We start from the raw sequence: 18,231 nt of genomic DNA on the forward strand, positions 1-18,231 counted from the left end.
CAGATAGCTGTGTGTTTGGGGGTGTGGTGGAAGACTCTGCACCACAGCCACTACCAGATGTCACAGAGGTTCATTGTTGAGCCACGGAGCTGGCGTCTCCTACAGCTCTTAGCTACATTTCAGCCTATAAACAAACAGCAGTGTCTGATTAAACTGATATCCCAAGTGCTGGGATGGGGTGTGACAGGAAGACTGATAACACTCCCACCTGCCTAGGCTATGGTGCTAGAGCAGCCCCTCTCTTCACTATGCAGAGACCTCTGGTCATTTCACCAGGGATGTGATGACTTCCCTGCCATTCCTCTGAGGGCAGGTGCTTGCACCCGACACTGGGGAGCCTGAGTGTGAGTTTGCCTGGTCCAGCTCTGCCCAGCTTCACCCTCATTCTCTGAGGCTAAACACAGGACACAGACCACTGCATATTCTACAGATCAGCTCATTGCCTGGGGCACCAGAGAACCTCTGGTAAACAATTAAGCATAAACCCTACAGGTACCATAGCAGCCAGCTCTTACCTGTGAGTGCCACCTACTATCCTGGAAGTCAACCTGAACAATCCACTACAAATTCTGGACACAAATGCACAATGCTTAGGAATGAGATAAACTTCTCATGACCCCCACCAGTGTGGAGTCTCAAGAGGCTATGAGTCTGCTCACCCATTCAGTACACCAATAATATAGCTAACATTTGAGAAAGCCACCACATGAAGGCTATCCATAAGTAAAACAATTTTTACACACTTTTTTCCACTGAGTACACACATCAGCAAAGCAAACTGTACTACTTAAAATATATTATAGTTGCATTCTTAACAAGAGAAGAAGAAAACAAATCCTGTCCAAATGAAAGTAAATTCAAAAATAAGAAGTGGCTCTTTCTCCATAGACAGAAATAAAAGGACAGATGTAACAATACTTGAAGTATGCAAAAGCAGAGTGAATCTCAAAAGATCAACACAAACTCTAGCTGTGGATCCTAACCAAAATGAAGTTTGTGAAATTCCAGATAAAAATTAAACATATTTATTTTAAAGAAGCTCAACGAGATCCAAGAGAAATCTAAAAACCAGTACATAGAAATCAGAAAATCAATTCAGGATATAAAGAGAAATATACCAAAGAGATAGATAGTCTTAAAAAAAAGAAAGCAAAGAAACAACAAAAGAGGACTTTGGGAAATGAAAAAGTCATTGAAGAAATTACAGACTAAAAGTAAAAGTTTCAACAATAAGCTAAACCAAGCAGAATCTCAGAACTTGAAGACAGGTCTTTTGAATTAACGCAGCCAGACAAAGTAAATAAAAAAGAGCAAACAAAGCTATAAGGAAGCACAGAACTGCCTAATGACTAAACTTACAAATTATTGGTATTACTGAGTCAAAAGCAAAACATTTGAAAACATATCTAAGGAAATAACTGATAAAAACTTTCTTGCCTTGAAAGATATATAGACATGTAGATACAAGAGGCTCAGCAAACACCAGAAAAATACATTGCAGAAAAGACTTCACCATGGGATATAGTCATCAAACTGTCTGAAGTCCATGTGAAGAAAAAAATTTCTAAATTCAGCAAGAGATAAACATATAATAATCTATAAAGAAGCACCATCCAACTGACAGTGAACTTCTCAGCAGAAACCTTACGGGCCATAAGAGTTTGAAGTACTATTTTCAGAGTTCTTAAAGAAAAAAGCTATCAATCACAAATTTTATATTATGTACAATAAGCTTCTTAAAAAAATGAGATATAAAATTGTTCCCAGACAAATAAATTCTGAAAGAATTCATCAGCACTAAACCAGCCATACAGGAAAGGCCAAAAGAAATTCTAAACACAGAAATAAAGGTCAATATTCGCCATCATAAAACTACAGGGAAGTATAACATTCTTAGGTCTTATGAAAAATTATACAAAGAAGGAATAAAAAGAAATAAAATAGCAGCATTAGAGAACTCCATGAAACCAGAAAGACAAACATAAAGAAGAAAAAAAAAAGAATAAAGAACCTATGAAACAACTAGGTAAAAATTAACATTATGATAGGAATGAAACCTCACATATAAATATTAATCTTGAATGTAAGTAGATTAAATGCTCCACCTAACAGATATAGAATGGCAGAATGGATAAAAAATAATTTGACCAAATTATATAAGTAATAATAATATAGCATTTGACAATATTCAGCATCCCCTCATAATAAAAACCCTCAACAAGGTAGGCATAGAGGGAACATACCCTAAAATAATAAAGACCGCATATGACAGACCTACAGACAACATCATACTGAATGGGGAAAAGTTTAAAAAAATCCCCCTAGTAACTGGAACAAGACAAGGATGTCAACTTTCACCACTCCTATTCAACATAGTACTGGAAGTCCTAACCAGAGCAATCAGGTAAAAGAAGGAAATAAAAGGCATCCAAATTAGAAAACGGGAAGTCATATTATCTCTGTTCACAGATATGATCTTATACCTAGAAACCCCTAAGGAAACCTCCAAATACTCTTATATATGATAAATGAATTCAGTAATGTTTCAGGAAACAAAATCTATCTACAAAATTAGTAGTATTTCTATTCACCAATAACAATCATGCTGAAAACCATATCAAGAACACAATACCATTTACAATAGCTACAAAAATAAATATCCAGAAATATATTTAACCAAGGAAAATCTGAACAAAAAACTGCAACACACTGATGAAAGAAGCTGCACATAACACAAACAAGTAGGAAAATGTCCCACGCTTATGGATCAGAAGAATTAATATCATTAAAATGACCATACCGCTCAAAGCAATCTACAGATTCAATGCAATTCCTATTAAAATACCAAAATCATTCACCACAGAGTTAAAAAATTCCCAAAATTCATATGGAACCAAATAGCCTGTATAGCCAAAGCAATTCTAAGCAAAAAAAAAAAATCATAGCTAGAGTGATCGTATTACTGACCTCAAATTATTCCATAAGGCTACAGCAACCAACAAAGTATGGCCCTGGTATAAAAATAGATACATAGTTCAATGGAACAGAATAAAGAACCCAGAAAAAAGTCCTTTATATCAGCTATTTATAGTCAGCTGATATTTGACAAAATTGACAAAAACATACGCTGGGGAAAGGATACTCTTTATAATAAATGGTGAGGGGAAAATTAGTTTGCCATATATGGAAGAATAAAACCAGAGCCCTATTTATTACCATTACAAAAATTTACCATTAAAAAACCAGACCCCCATTTATTACCTATTACAAAAATTAATTCAATATAAATTAAAGACTTACATGTAAGACCCAAAATTAGAAAAATACTGGCAGAAAACCTAGGGGAAATTCTTCTGGATATTGGTCTAGGCGAAGACTTTATGACCAAGACCTCAAAAGCAGAGGCAACAGAAACAAAAATAGACAAATGCGACTTAATTAAACTAAAAAACTTCTGCCAGAAAAAGATATAACAGAGTGAACAGATCACCTTCAGAATGGGAGAAAATATTTGCAAATTATAAATCTGACAGGATACTGATATACAGAATTTACAAGAAACTCAAACAACTCAACAATAACAAAAATCAAATAATTCCATTAAAAATGGGCAAAGGATATGAATAGACATTTTTCAAAAGCAGACATACAAATGGCTGACAAGCATATGTAAAAATGCTCAACATCACTAAGAGAAATGCAAATTAAGCTTATGATGAGACATCATCTTCCAACAGTCAGAATGGCTAGTATGAAAAAGTCAAATAATAACAGATGTTAGCAAGTATGCAGAGAAAAAAGAACACTTATACACTTTTGGTGCAAGTGTAATTTGGTACAACCTCTACGGAAAACAGTATAGAGATTTGTCAAAGAACTAAAAATAGAACTATCATTTGATCCAGCAATTCCACTACTGGGTATCTGCCCAAAGGAAAAGAAATTATTATGCCAAAAAGATACCTGGACTCATATATTTGTTGCAGCACTATTCACAATAACAAATATTTGGAATCAACCTAAATTTCCATCAGTGGATAAATGGATAAAGAAAATGTGGTATGTATATATATAAGTGTATGTATACATACACACATACACACATGCATGCACACACACACATTGAATACTATTTAGCTATATAAAGGAATGAAATCATGTCTTTTGTAGTAACATGAATGGAATTAGAGATCATTATCTTAAGTGAAACAACTCATGAACAGAAAGTAAAATACTGCATGTTCTCATTTATAAGTAGAAGCTAAATAACGTGTACCCATGGACGTAGAGTATAGACTAATAGACATTGGAGACTCAAGAGGCTGGAAAGGGGGAAAGGGATAAGAAATTACTTAATGGGTACAATGTATATTATTCACATGGTGGTTACACTAAAAGCCCAGACTTCACCACTACATAATATATATTTTAACAAAACTGCACTTATACCTGTTAAATTTGTATAAATAAAAAATTAAATAGGATTATTCTTCCAGAATATTCTTGTTATGACTCACAATAACCAGTTTACTGTGAATCCTAAATGTCTGAGACAGGTCTCAGATAACTTAGAAAGTTTATTTTGCCAAGATTGAAGGCATGCACCTGTGACACAGACTTAGGAGGTCCTGATGACATGTGCCCAAGGTGGTCAGAGCACACACTGGTTTTATACATTTTTGGGAGATATGAGACATCAATCAACATATGTAAGATGAACTTTAGTTCAGTCTGGAAAGGCAGGATAACTCAAAGCAAAGGTAGGAAGAATCAAAGCGGGGAGGGGTTGTCTAGGTCATAGGTGGAGAAGAAACAAATGGCTTCATTTGTTTTGAGTTTCTAATTAGTCTCTCCAAAGGAGGCAACCAGATATGCATTTATCTCAGTGAGCACAGGGGTGATTTTGAATAGGATGGGGAGCCGGCTGTCCCTAAGCAGTTCCCAGCTTCACTTCTCCCTTTAGCTTAGTGATTTCAGAGCCCCAAGATTTTTTTCCTTTCATGTTTCCCCTCCTTTTAAGAAAATCTTTAGGAGAAAGCATTTTAGAAGAAAATGAATCTCTGGTCTCAGGTTTCATCTCATCTCTCATGACTAAGATGGTTTATTCCTAGATGGGTATGTCCTGAGTTATTAGGAAAGCTCATTTTTAGCAGGTTGTGAAGTCTCATGTCCTATGAAGAGAAAATAGGAGGAGGAAGGGAGAAAAACAACAACAAACAAAAGAACAATCCTGGAAAATTGATGTACTCCACACTACTCTGAGGTCCATGTATCAGTAGGCAGGTATGAAGGTGGTTTATGTATGTAAATAGGTGGCTGTTATTTTCTTCTGAAGTTTAAGTTGTCTAGCTTCAGTTCACAGGGCTTTACAAAAGTACAGATTAGTTTTTAGTGACTCCAAGTTAGAAAAAATCAGGAAAAAAGAAGGAAAAAAATTGAAAATATTATTTTTCAGACTTGCAGCCAAGAAAAATTATAACTCCGTCCAAACTGTAGAAAATAATACAAATTGAAAAACATAGGCAAGACTAGAATCTAACAACAGGTGTACTATAGTTTTTGAGACATAATTTTTCTCTCCCGAGTTTTCCATTTTTACTAAAGACAAATCATGATAGGATTAATTTGCTGTATTACACTTGGCCTGATTATTTCTTTACAGTGCAGCAAGAACAATTATTTTTCACATAGGCTTGTAAATTAGCTTTGATGGTACCTTGTTCCATAGAAGGAATCTCAGATAAGACTTTTTTAAAGCCAAGCCCAGCCAGAGGTTTGTGCCCTCAAATACCAATGAGTTGGGTGAATTCCTTTCCTCTTGAGTTTCCAAGATAAACTTGGGGCTCCTGGGTCTGTCAGAAAGTGACATTCTTTACTTATCACAGGTCAGGAAGCCTGTACAGGGACTGTGTAGACAAGGTATGAGGTCAGTTTTCCCCAGGGGCCTTTATTGGTTCCCTAAGTCAAGTTTGATTTCTTAAAGACAAGTATTCTATTCCAGTCAAAGCCTTGATAAAATAACCAGTTTCTCCAACTGTGTCCTGTTACAAATGAAAACAGATTTTTTTTTTTTTTTTTTTTTTGACTGAGTCTTTCTCTCTCGCCAGGCTGGAGTGCAGTAGCATGATCTCAGCTCACTGCAATCTCTGCCTCCCGGGTTCAAGCCATTCTCCTGCCTCAGCCTCCTGAGTAGATGGGATTACAGGCACGAACCACCATGCCCAGCTAATTTTTGTATTTTCAGTAGAAACAGGGTTTCACCATGTTGGCCAGGATGGTCTTGATCGCTTGACATCGTGATCCGCCCACCTTGGCCTCCCAAACTGCTGGGATTACAGGCATGAGCCACCACACCTAGCCGAACACAGATTTTTATTGCACTTATGCAAATAACTGTATTGCCATAAGTTAAGAATACTCACAAATAGTTTCTAAATTCTACAATCAGGTAGAGAGAAATAAGTATTCTCCAAATTTTGTTCATAGGAGTATATTAAATTGTTAAAAGCTGTCAACAGCTCAAAAGAAAAGTTTTCTTGACTCTGAAAAACAAAACACAGCATCAGCAACATTTTAAGCAAAAAGTCAAAAAGATTATTTCAGTCTTGCATTAGTTCAGTCCATGCAGTTAATACCGGTTCTGCTTGATATTCATGAACATTTTAGCTTTCCATGAGTCCTGAAAGTTTTTCCTCTATTCTAATGTCATAATCTCAAAAATTATCAGAAACCTGCATTCAAGGGCACCTGTTAGAGTTTTATAGCTGATTTTAAAATCACCTTCTAAAGAGGACCAAAACAAGACAATTGTCTGTAAAGGACAAAAAGTTTTAGGGCAGTCATAGCCAAAGACAAAACTGACAAGGACATTTGTTACCTCTGTGGCACACAATAATTTAACATAACAGTTATAATTATTACTGATAATGTACACAAAGTCATAGCAGAATTATAGGAGTTTCCCATGATTTTGGAACACGCACCCATAACATATTTATACAAATACAGTCCAAAGAAAACCAAATACCATTTTATATTTGACAATGGTTTCTCCCCCACCAGACCTCCTTTTTTCTTCCTCTTTTTTTGGTACAAATGTAAGCACTTCAGAGGACTTGTTCCCCACAGTTTGGAACTTTCCTTCAGATTTGATCAAGTCAGACAGAGTTGATCAAAAACACAAGACAACAAAAAAGAAAAACAAACAATAACAACAACAAAAACAGTTATGCAAGACAAAGTATCACACAACTTATATTGTTACTGAGCACTCTAATGGTAAGGAGAAATTAAGACCAGCTGGTTGTTTAACGTTAGCCACAATAAAACACCAATTCAGCTACTTGCCTAGGGATAAGTCTCAGGCTGATGTCAGCACTCTACCATCCTAGAAGCAGGAAAAAAAAAGCAAACTCATCTTCCCTGCTGGGAGTGAGCTCAAACTGTATAAAGGAGTTACCTGCCTTCCATCATCACGGAAGCAGGAAATGTTGCCTTCCTTGTTGGAAGCAAGTAAAACTCCAAAAAGAGAGGAGTTGTACAGCAAAATAAACCTTAGACCTCAGCCTAATTTTGTGACATCAGGGATTCTCTGGAGCAGGTGCTCCCAGACCTCAGCAAATTGCTCTGCTGGTTTGAATCAAAGTTAGCTCATGCTGGTACCAAGCACCGACAAGAGATTTGTCAAAAGTCAGGGGCATCTCTACTCAGAATCCCTTCACGGTTACCAAAATGTGAATACTGAATGTCTGAGACAGGTCTCAGTCAATTTATAAAGTTTATTTTGCCAAGGTTGAGAATGCACACCCATGACACAGCCTCAGGAGGCCCTGATGACATGTGCCCAAGGTAGTCAGAGCACACTTTGATTTTATACATTTTCGGCAGACATGAGACATCAATCAGCATATGTAAGATGAACACTGGTTCAGTCTGGAAAGGCAAGACAACTCAAAGCAAACATGGGAAGACTCAAAGCAAAGAGGGGGCTTCTAGGTCACAGGTAGAGAAGAGATAAATTGTTGCATTCTTTTGGGTTTCTGATCAGCCTCTCCAAAGAACGCAATCAGATATGCATTTATCTCAGTGAGCAGAGGGGTGACTTTGAATAGAATGAGAAGCAACTTGGCTCTAAGCAGTTCCCAGCTTGACTTTTCCATTTAGCTTAGTGATTTTGGGGCCCCAAGTTTTATTTTCCTTGCACACAATCAATATTACTCTTTCCAGATCCCTAACTTTCCAGCTAGTTTAGTGGGAAATTTTTACAGATTCTCACTTTAGCCATCTCATCTTCCAGATGAGAATATAGTTATGTAGATAAAAGTCCACAGGTTCTCTCTGGAAATGCTAAGAATAATATAAATAGTTTTAAGGAACATGGGCTTTTGAGCCTATTTTGAACTTGGGGTCAAGTCCTAGTTGTACCAGTAATCACCTAGGAAATAATGGGAAAATAATTGCTCCCTATGTGCACTATGGAGAAAATAAAGGCCCAATATTAATAGAGAAGTTTTGATGATTCCATGAGTTAACACATAAGAGATGTTTAAAAAAAAAGTTTGGGCATGTAGTAAGCCCTCCTTAAAACTCAGATATTATTATAGTTTATACCTTTATTCAATAACTTCCATGTGACAACATTTTTCTAAACTTGTGAACAAAGCACACATGAAAAAAGTTGACGAGAAGCAAGCCTAAAATTACAACACTGCCCTTCCCGACTTCATGTTCTGAAAACAATGCCTTCTAAGTATGTGCAGCTGTTTTGACTTAGGCTATTCCTAGGTCAAAAACCTGAATTTCTGCCAGGCTCCAGACAGTGGAAAGCCCACTCAACAGCAATTCTTTCCCCCAGAATTTAGACCACTTAAAGAACAGGTCTTAAAGCATTTTGAAAATATTTTGGCATTTTCACCCCATAATTCATTCTTTAGCCAAAGCTGTAGGTAAAGTTTCCTGGGCTCACTTGCAGCTCATCATAGATGAATAAAGATTAAACAACCACTTTTGGTTGTTTAAATTCCAGAATATTTTCAATGCTTTCCTATAGATTATGACAAGAAACATTTCTGGCTCTTAAATGTCATTTAGTTAGGCTAATGCAGGTTGGCAATATTCAACTCAGCAAACAATTACATTAGTGTGTGGCCCCTGTTGGATCCTTCAGTAGAGACTTTGGCCAATTTACCCACATCAATGAATCTTGTCATACGGAATTTGTTTTATTGGTGCAATTATCTTAATACCCAATGTTGTAAATAATACCCAGATTTTTAAAAACTTCTTCTTTTGAAACAACTTTTGACTATATTATGGGCTGAATTGTGTACAGCAAAATTTGTATGTTGAAGCCCTATCTCCCAGTACTTCAAAATGTGACTTTGTTTGGAGATAGGGCCTTTAATGAGGTGATTAAGTTAAAATGAGGCCACTGGAGCGGGCTCTAATGCAATCTAACTGATGTCCATGTAGGAAATTTGAATACACAGACACCATGGATGCACAGAGAGACCACATAAGCACACATAAAAAGGCAGGCATTGCCAAGCCAAGGAGAGAAGCCACAGGAGAAACCAAGTCTGCCACGTTGATCTTGGAATTCCAGCCTGCAGAGCTGTGAAAAATAACTTTCTGTTGTTTAAGTCACTTGGTTTGTGGTATTTTGTTATAGCAACCCTAGCAAACTGATACATATTTACTAACAGAGACTTCCCATTTATCATTCACCAGCTTCATCTAAGGTTAATATCCTATATAACTGTAGTACAATTATCAAAACCACAGCACTTAGATTGTAAATAAGAAGTTCCTCTATTTTTTCCTCCCTATGTCCCTTCTCTGTCTCTCTTTTTCTTAAACACTCTGATTCTAAATATTTTCTCAGGGTACAATGAATCCAGAATTTAGTTACAGGGTAAGAAACAATGAAAGAAAACCATTTTAGCTTTCTCTTAAAAGTCAAAACTTAATCATCAGAATTGGAAAATGCAGCTGAACTTTTTCAGAGTATTGCAATGACTCACTGGAATACTCAAATATTTTCATTTCAACTGTTAGGGTTCAACGTGTTCTTGATCAACAACATAACTTTCACATAAGAAGCTTATGAGGCTGTGAATTCTACCTTTAGAACTCAGCAACTTGACGTTAATCACTGAATTTGCCTTTAGTATTTATAAACTCACAGATCTGAACATATAAGGAATATGTAATACTTTCACAACTGAGTGTCATTCTTTGCCTTAAGGCAAGACTTTTGACCTTGTTTCTTGTCATTCTCTTGCTTTGAATTATCTGATCCTATCCGAAACAAATATCTTACACTGTGATTTTTTTCTTACAATTTATGTCCCATTAAATTTTGTTATGGCAACATCTACCTGGTATCCTAGAGCTACCTACATGATTTCAGTTGTTGACAGACAATAATTAGCTATTTCTGAATTGTGTGCCATGGGATGCTAATTTACTTCCATAAAAATGAGAAAAGTCATAATGTCTTTCATTTTATCTCTATTCAAAAACTAATTCCAAACATTGCCGTGTCCCAGAGGATCTGTTTCCTGCAGCCAACTCTTTGACACAAATCTCATTATCAGTTAAATTCTTTCTCTCCTAGAAAATAATACATTTTGGCTTACATAAGAAAAAAAAGAAATTTATTGGAAGGATGGCAAGTCACTCAAAGATTAAAGATTTTACAAACATACCTTGGAAAGGACAGGAATAGGGGCCCTCTAAAATTCTTCAGCATTTTCCATTATTTTATCAGTTTGTTCAAGATGCAAATTCCCAGCACAGAATCTCATTGTCTACACTTTACAAAAGATAGTGTTCACTCCCTACCTGAGGTAGGATGAGCCACTGACAAAAGGAAGCACATTGATGACTACCACTACACAGGGAATGGAGAGGCAATAGTTCCCAAGAAAAAGAATGGAAGAAAGATGGGAAAGTAAACCAAAACAACAGTTGTCCAGTACAGGACTCAAAAGGAAATACGGAAGGGAGTGAATCACATGTGTGAGGCACAGAAATGTTAAGGTTTCCAGATTTTTATGGTAAAATTCTAGCAGTGCCTGATTTGGCCTTTCCTACATTCCTACCAAATTATACATTAAAAAATTCCCAAATTAAAACAGAAACAAGCATTAGTCAATAAACTTTCATATTACAGATGGAATTTATTTTCATTAAGAAAAGTTATAATAAAGCCCTTAGGCAGAATAGCAGAACTGTATATAGAAAAACTATGTAAAATGTCCACCAATCTCCACAAATAGCATGAGGATAATAGGAGAATTTCCACACAGGCATGGTCTGTAATATTTAATGAGACCAAAGCTGTGTTATTCTCACTAATTCCCTGTGTCCAGTACATTAGAATATATTTTCTGCTCAATACCTCATAACATATTTTTGACTCAGCTGGAGTGCAGTGGCATGATCACGGCTCACAGCAGCCTTGACTTCTCAGGCTCAAGTGATCCTCCCACCTCAGCTTCTCAAGTAATTGGGCTACAGGCATGCACCCTCATGCCCAGCAATTTTGTTTTTTAACTTTATTGTAGAGATGGAATCTCACTATGCTGTCCAGGCTGGCCTTAAACTCCTGGGCTCAAATAATTCTCCTGCCTTGGCCTCCCAAAGTGTTGGGATTATGGGCATGAGCCACTGTGCCCAGCCACAGTGTAAAAAATTAACAGTATCAAACACAAAGAGAAACTTCGATACATTTCAGTAAAGTACAGCACTGACCACTGGACAAGAAACTAACTGGCAACTGTGCTAGATAAAGAAGAGTATGGAATAATATGAAGGGCTTCACAAACTTCATGGAAAAATGGAATTAAAACATAAAAATTAAAAATATCAACGTGATTTCCCAACATAAGCTCCACTGAGTTCAAGAAACTTTTGTAAGTAATGATCCCAGCCATTTAGCCCGTGCCTAAAGAATTGAGGGCTCCTCAGAATTCAACCATATCAATGCATTTTTTTTTTTACATTACTAACTAAAGAAAAATGAGTGATCTTTACCTTTTTTTTTTTTTTAAGATCAGGAAATTAAAGGAAATCAGAAAGAGTCAAATCAGAACTGTAAGGTGAATGCTTAATGTTTTCCATTGAAACTCTGGCAAAATTGCTCTTGTTTGATGAGAAGAATGAGCAGGAGCTTGGCTGTGGTGGCAAAAGACTCTGTTGGAGCTTTCATGGGTATTTTCCTGCTAAAGCTTTTGCTAATTGTGCTAAAGCTTTTGCCAACTTTTTCAAAACACTCCCAAATAAGATGTTATTATTCTTTGGCACTTCAGCTGTTACCATAACTTCTGCTCTTGACCTGTCTGCTTTTGCTTTGACTGGACCACTTTTACCTCTTCGTAGCCATTGCTTTGATTGTGTTTTGTCTTCAAGGTTGTAGTGGTAAAGTCATGTTTCATCTCCTATTATAGTTCTTCAGAGACATGCTTCAGGATCTTGATCCTACTTTTTAAAAATTTCCATTGAAAGCTCTGCTCTTGTCTGTGCAAGGCAGAGCTTGTGCTCTGTTTTGATATGAGCACAACAGTTTTAGCACCCATTGAGTGGAAAATGTGTTCAACTTTAATTTTTTAGTCAAAATTGTGTAAGTTGAACTAACTGAGTATCTATGGTGTTGACTATTGTTTCTCCGGTTAATTGTCAGTTCTCTTCAATCAGAGCAAGAGTATAAACAACATTAATTTTTTTCTCACAGATTGATGTGGATGGTCTGCTACCATGAGTTTCATTTCAACATCATCTTGTTCTTCTTAAAATGAGTTATTCATCTGTCAATTATTGATTTATTTGGGTCATTGTCCCCAAAAACTTTTTGTAAAGCATGAATTATGTTATCATTCTTTCACCCAAGCTTCACCACAATTTGATATATGTCCCTGCTTTAATTTCAGCTGAATTCATGTTGCTACAGTTGAGCCTCTTTTCAAACTGATGTCTTATCTTTCTTAATGCTTCAAACTAGATCCTGCTCAGCCATGTTATAACAAGTTAGTGTAAGCTTATTTTGGTGCCAGAAATATTTTGAAATCCATGCATAGTCTTTTCACAATACATATTTTCCATGAACTTTTTGAGTCCCCTTATATGTTTAAGGCAAATTTAAAGATAACTTGAGATCCAAAAAAAAGCAAAAGAAGAGTAATGTGTTCACTCATAAAAGGCTTCAACGAATTTACCACACGATGACCCTCTCTGAAAGTGGTGTTGGAGGAGGCATACCAGCAAGAAGATAAATAAAAATAGGAGGATGCTCTAAAGTGGGCAATAAAATATCATAATCATGTCAACTATTATCTAAATAAATCCAAAATGTACAGTGATAACAATCCAGATATGAAGTTTTAGATAAAAATATAATGTTAGGGGACAGGGGCAAGTCAGTGAAAGACCAGATGAAAAAGACTACTTGCCAGGGTAATTATCTAGTTTGAGGCAAAATATACATATTGGTAAATTTAACAAAATGATGGGAAAAAATAACCCAAAATATCGATTATAATTAATTAAGGATAACTACCTAAAGGAAAATAAAGTAGATTAAATGGACTTTGGACTTTCAAAAGAGATGAAAAAAATATTGAGCCATTTAATGAGAGAGAGAAAGGGAGGAAAAAGCAAGCATGTTAATGAAAATTACATAGCATAATGGCAGAGCTGAGTTATGCAAAAACAGTACAGTAAGACTTCAGATTTACCTTACTAGACAAAATATGGAAAATAATAATTTCAGGCATCAGACAGTATGTAATGCAGAACTATAATCCCTGAGAAAAGACAAAGCAACAATGTGAGCCTATGGTTGTACCAGCTTACTACCTGAAAGGCAATGTTTAAGGCACAGCAGAGTCAGATATACACAAACAAAGTCTGGAAATATCACTCAATTGAGGAAACAGATTTTGGAGTTTGGCAAGGCCAAGTTAGCCAGAACTTAAGTGCTGGAGAGTAAGGACCTGGAGAGAGAAAAAGAGGGGGAGAGAGCTGAAAATCTGAAGATGGACCCCTGGGGGTATTTAGGTAGATATGGATATCTGCAGTGGGAGAAAAGATTACCCAAGACTAGAAAAAGAGCCCCGAGAGGGGAGTACTACAAAGGAGTAGGTCTAACAATTCCAATAGCTCACACAGGGCTAGAAATAATTGTAATTCATGAGAACATCACGTAGAAAGTGTAGAAGAGTATTGCCTGTCCGGGCGCGGTGGCTCACTCCTGTAATCCCAATACTTTGGGAGGCTGAGGCAGATGGATCACGAGGTCAGAAGATCGAGACCATCCTTGCCAACGTGGTGAAACCTCATCTATACTAAAATACAAAAAAAAAAAAAAAAAAAAAATTAGCTGGGCGTGGTGGCTTGGGCCTGTAGTCCCAGCTACTCAGGAGGCTGAGGCAGGGGAATCGCTTGAACCCGGGAGGCGGAGGTTGCAGTGAGCCAAGATCGCGCTACTGCACTCTAGCCTGGCAACAGAGCCAGTCTCGGTGTCTAAAAAACAAGCAAAGAAAGCAGAAAAACAAAAGTATTGCCTTAGTAAACAAAAGTATCACCTTAGTAAGTGGGATTAATTTAACCTTAGATTAAAGCTCCTCTGAAGTGGTCCTAGCAAAGCTTAAGAGCAAGGCTTTAAATAATTCAACAAATTCCAAAAGATCTAGCTATTTTCAAAAAATTTATTGGAACAAAAGCGAATGTTCTTTAAAGGGATACAACAAAATAGAAAGAATTAAAAAATTCACAATATGTGGCATCTAAGAAAAAATTATCAGGCACACAAAGAAACAGGAATTGATAGATATTAATTAGGATAAAAATCAAGGATACAACTAAGAATGAGGTACAGTGGGAATAGCAAACAAAGCTGTTAAAGCAGACATTGTAAAGATATTCCATATGTTTGAGAAAGTCGAATAAAACATTACTACAATAAAGAGAGAAAATTAAGGTATAAAAATGTGCAAATAAAAATTTTAGAGGTGAGAAAATGTAATTTGTGAAATGAAAAATACAGTGGATGAAGTTAAGAAAAGACATTACAGAACAAATGATCAGTGATTAATGACATTGTAAAAACAGCAATAAGAATTATCCAAAATGAAGAAGGAAGAAAAAGATTGAAATACAAAAAATACCAGTAATCAGTGGTGCAATAAAAAATGAGATAACATGTGTGTAACTAGAATTTCAGAAAAAAAAGAGAAATATGAGACAATAGAAATAGTATCTGAAGGAATATTCAGTTTTTTTTTTCAAATTTGATGAAAACTGCATATCCATGGAGTTAGAAAGCTCGATAAACCTCACTTAGAGGAAACTTAAACAAAACTACATCAAGGTAAATTGTAACCAAACTGCTGAAATCTAGCAATAAAGAGAAAAGTATTAAAAGCAGACATAGAAAAATATACATTAAAAATAAAAGAAAAAAGCACAAGAATGAAAACAGACTTCTCATCAGATGCTGTGTAAGTCAAAATACAATGCAAAAACATCCACAAAAGTGGAAAAATTTAAAAACACAACCAAGAAATGCTTTATTAAGTGAAAATACTTTTTTTTTCAATTTTGAAGGTAGCATAGACTCCTTTAGGCAAACATATGTTGAAAGAACTTATCATTAGCACAGTTGTTATAAGAAATCTTAAAGTTTTTTAAGGAGAATACCAGATAAAAATTTAGACCTACACAAGGAAATGAACACTGCAACAAATAGTTAAAATGTCGAAATATATATACATTTTTAAGCTTTTTGTTTTAATATTATTGATTCTTGCATGACTTGGAACATGTGGTATTTATCTTTCTATGTCTGGCTATTTCACTTAACATAATGTCCTTCAAGCTCATCCATGTTACAGCACATGATATAATTTTGTTTCTTTTTATGGCTCAATAGTGTTCTAACATGTATATACACACATTTTCTTTAAACAGTCAAAAATATTTTAAGACTATATATATTCTTCATTTCTTTGTGTAGATCTAAATTTTTGTCTGTATTTTCCTTGAAAAACTTTCTTTAAGATTTCTCATAATAGTCTCCTGGTGATAAGTCTCTCAACATATGTTTGCCTGAAGAAGTCTTTATTTCACCTTCATATTTTAAAAACATTTAAAATATATTTGACTGTTTAAAGCAAAAATTATAAATATCATAAAATACTGTTGGGTTTTTAGATGTTGTAGAAGTAAAATGTTTACTAAAGTTCGCAAAAAGGTTAGAAGATTAAAAGTATACTTTTGTAAGATTTCATACTATATATATGCTGGAATTATACTATATGAATTCAGACTGTTATAACTTAAAGATTTATAGGTGAACCTTAGAAAAACTGTTAAAAATTAAACATGGTGTTTACTACTAAACCAATAGTGTAGGTAAGCAGAATAATAAAAGAATGTCGAAAAAAATGAAAAAGAAAAAAGGAGCAGATAGAGGAAAACTAACAGCAAGTAAGATTTGAATCCAAAAATGTTGATAATTTTATTCAGTTATATTAACCGTAATAGTCTAAACATTTTAATTAAAAGTGAGAAATTGTCCCATGGGATTAAAAACAAAAATCTAACCAAATGTTGTCTATAAGAAACACACTTTAATTTGTATCTTTTTATTTATTTATTTTTTGAGATGGAGTCTCGCTCTGTTGCCAGGTTGGAGTGCAGTGGTGCAATCTCACCTCACTGCAACCTCCGCCTCCCCGGTTCAAGCAATTCTCCTGCCTCAGCCTCCCAAGTAGATGTGACTACAGGCGCGGGTGCCACCATGCCCAGCTTATTATTATTATTATTATTTTGGTATTTTTAGTAGAGATGGGGTTTCACCATGTTGGCCAGGATGGTCTCGATCTGTTGACCTCATTATCCACCCGCCTGGGGCTCCCAAAGTATTGGGATTACAGGCGTGAGCCACCATGCCTGGCAGAAACACACTTTAAATGCAAAGACGTATATAGATTGAAAGTAAAATAATGAGGGAGGCCAAGATGGCTTACTAGAAGTAGCTAGTGTGCACCACTGTTTGGGAGAGAAATGAAAGGGGCAAGTAAATATAGCACCTTCAACTGAAACATCCAGGTACCTGCATTGAGACTCATCGAGGAAGCAACTTGACCCATGGAGAATGGAGAAAAGCAAGGCAGAATGACCTGGGAGTGACACAAATCTAGGGGAACCTCCCCGACAATAAAACAATATAGGAGCTGATAGATAAAATAGCCAGTATAAAAAAGAACCTAACTAATCTGATAGAGCTGAAAAACTCACTTAAAAAATTCCACAATACAATCATAAGCATTAATAGCAGAATAGACCAAGCTGAGAAAAGAATTTCAAAACTTGAAGACTGATCCCTGAAATAAGACAGTCAGACAAAAATAAAGAAAAAATAAACAAAACCTCCAAAAAATATGTGATTATATAAAGAGCCCAAATCTATTAATCACTAGATCCTGGAAGACAGGGAGAAAGCAAACAAGTTGGAAAACATATTTCAGGATATTGTCCATAAAAACTCCCCAACCTTACCAGAGAGGCCAACAGTCAAATTCAGGAAATACAAAGAACCCCAGAAAGATTCTACCCAAGAAGATCATCCTCAAAACCCATAATTCTCAGATTTTCTAAGGGAGAAATGAAAGAAAGAATGTTAAATGCAGCTAGAGAGAAAGGGCAGGTCATCTACAAAGAGAACCCCATCAGGCGAACAGCAGACCTCTCAGCTGAAACCCTACAAGCCAGAAGAGACTGGGGGCCTATGTTCAACATTCTTTTTTAAAAAATCTTCAACCAAGAATTTCATATTCAGCCAAACTAAGCTTCCTAAGCAAAGGAGAAATAAAATCCTTTTCAGAGAAGCAAATGCTGAGGGCGTTTATTACCACCAGACCTGCTTTAAAATAAATCTTGAAAGGAGCACTAAATTTGGAAAAGAAAGATTATTACCAGCCAATACAAAAACACACTTCATTACACAGACCAGTGACACTATAAAGCAACCACACAAACAAGCTGGCATAATTTCCAGCTAACAACACAATGACAGTATCAAATTCTCACGTATCAATACTATCCTAGAATATAAATAAGCTAAATGCCTTATTTAAAAGACACAGAGTGAACTGCTGGATTAAAACAAACAAACAAAAAAAGCAGGCCCAAATGGTATGCTCTCTTCAAAAGACCTGTCTCACATGC

The sequence above is a fragment of the Nomascus leucogenys genome, chromosome 4 (genome assembly GCF_006542625.1).
Source record: "Nomascus leucogenys isolate Asia chromosome 4, Asia_NLE_v1, whole genome shotgun sequence".
NCBI classification, from domain to species: Eukaryota; Metazoa; Chordata; class Mammalia; order Primates; family Hylobatidae; genus Nomascus; species Nomascus leucogenys.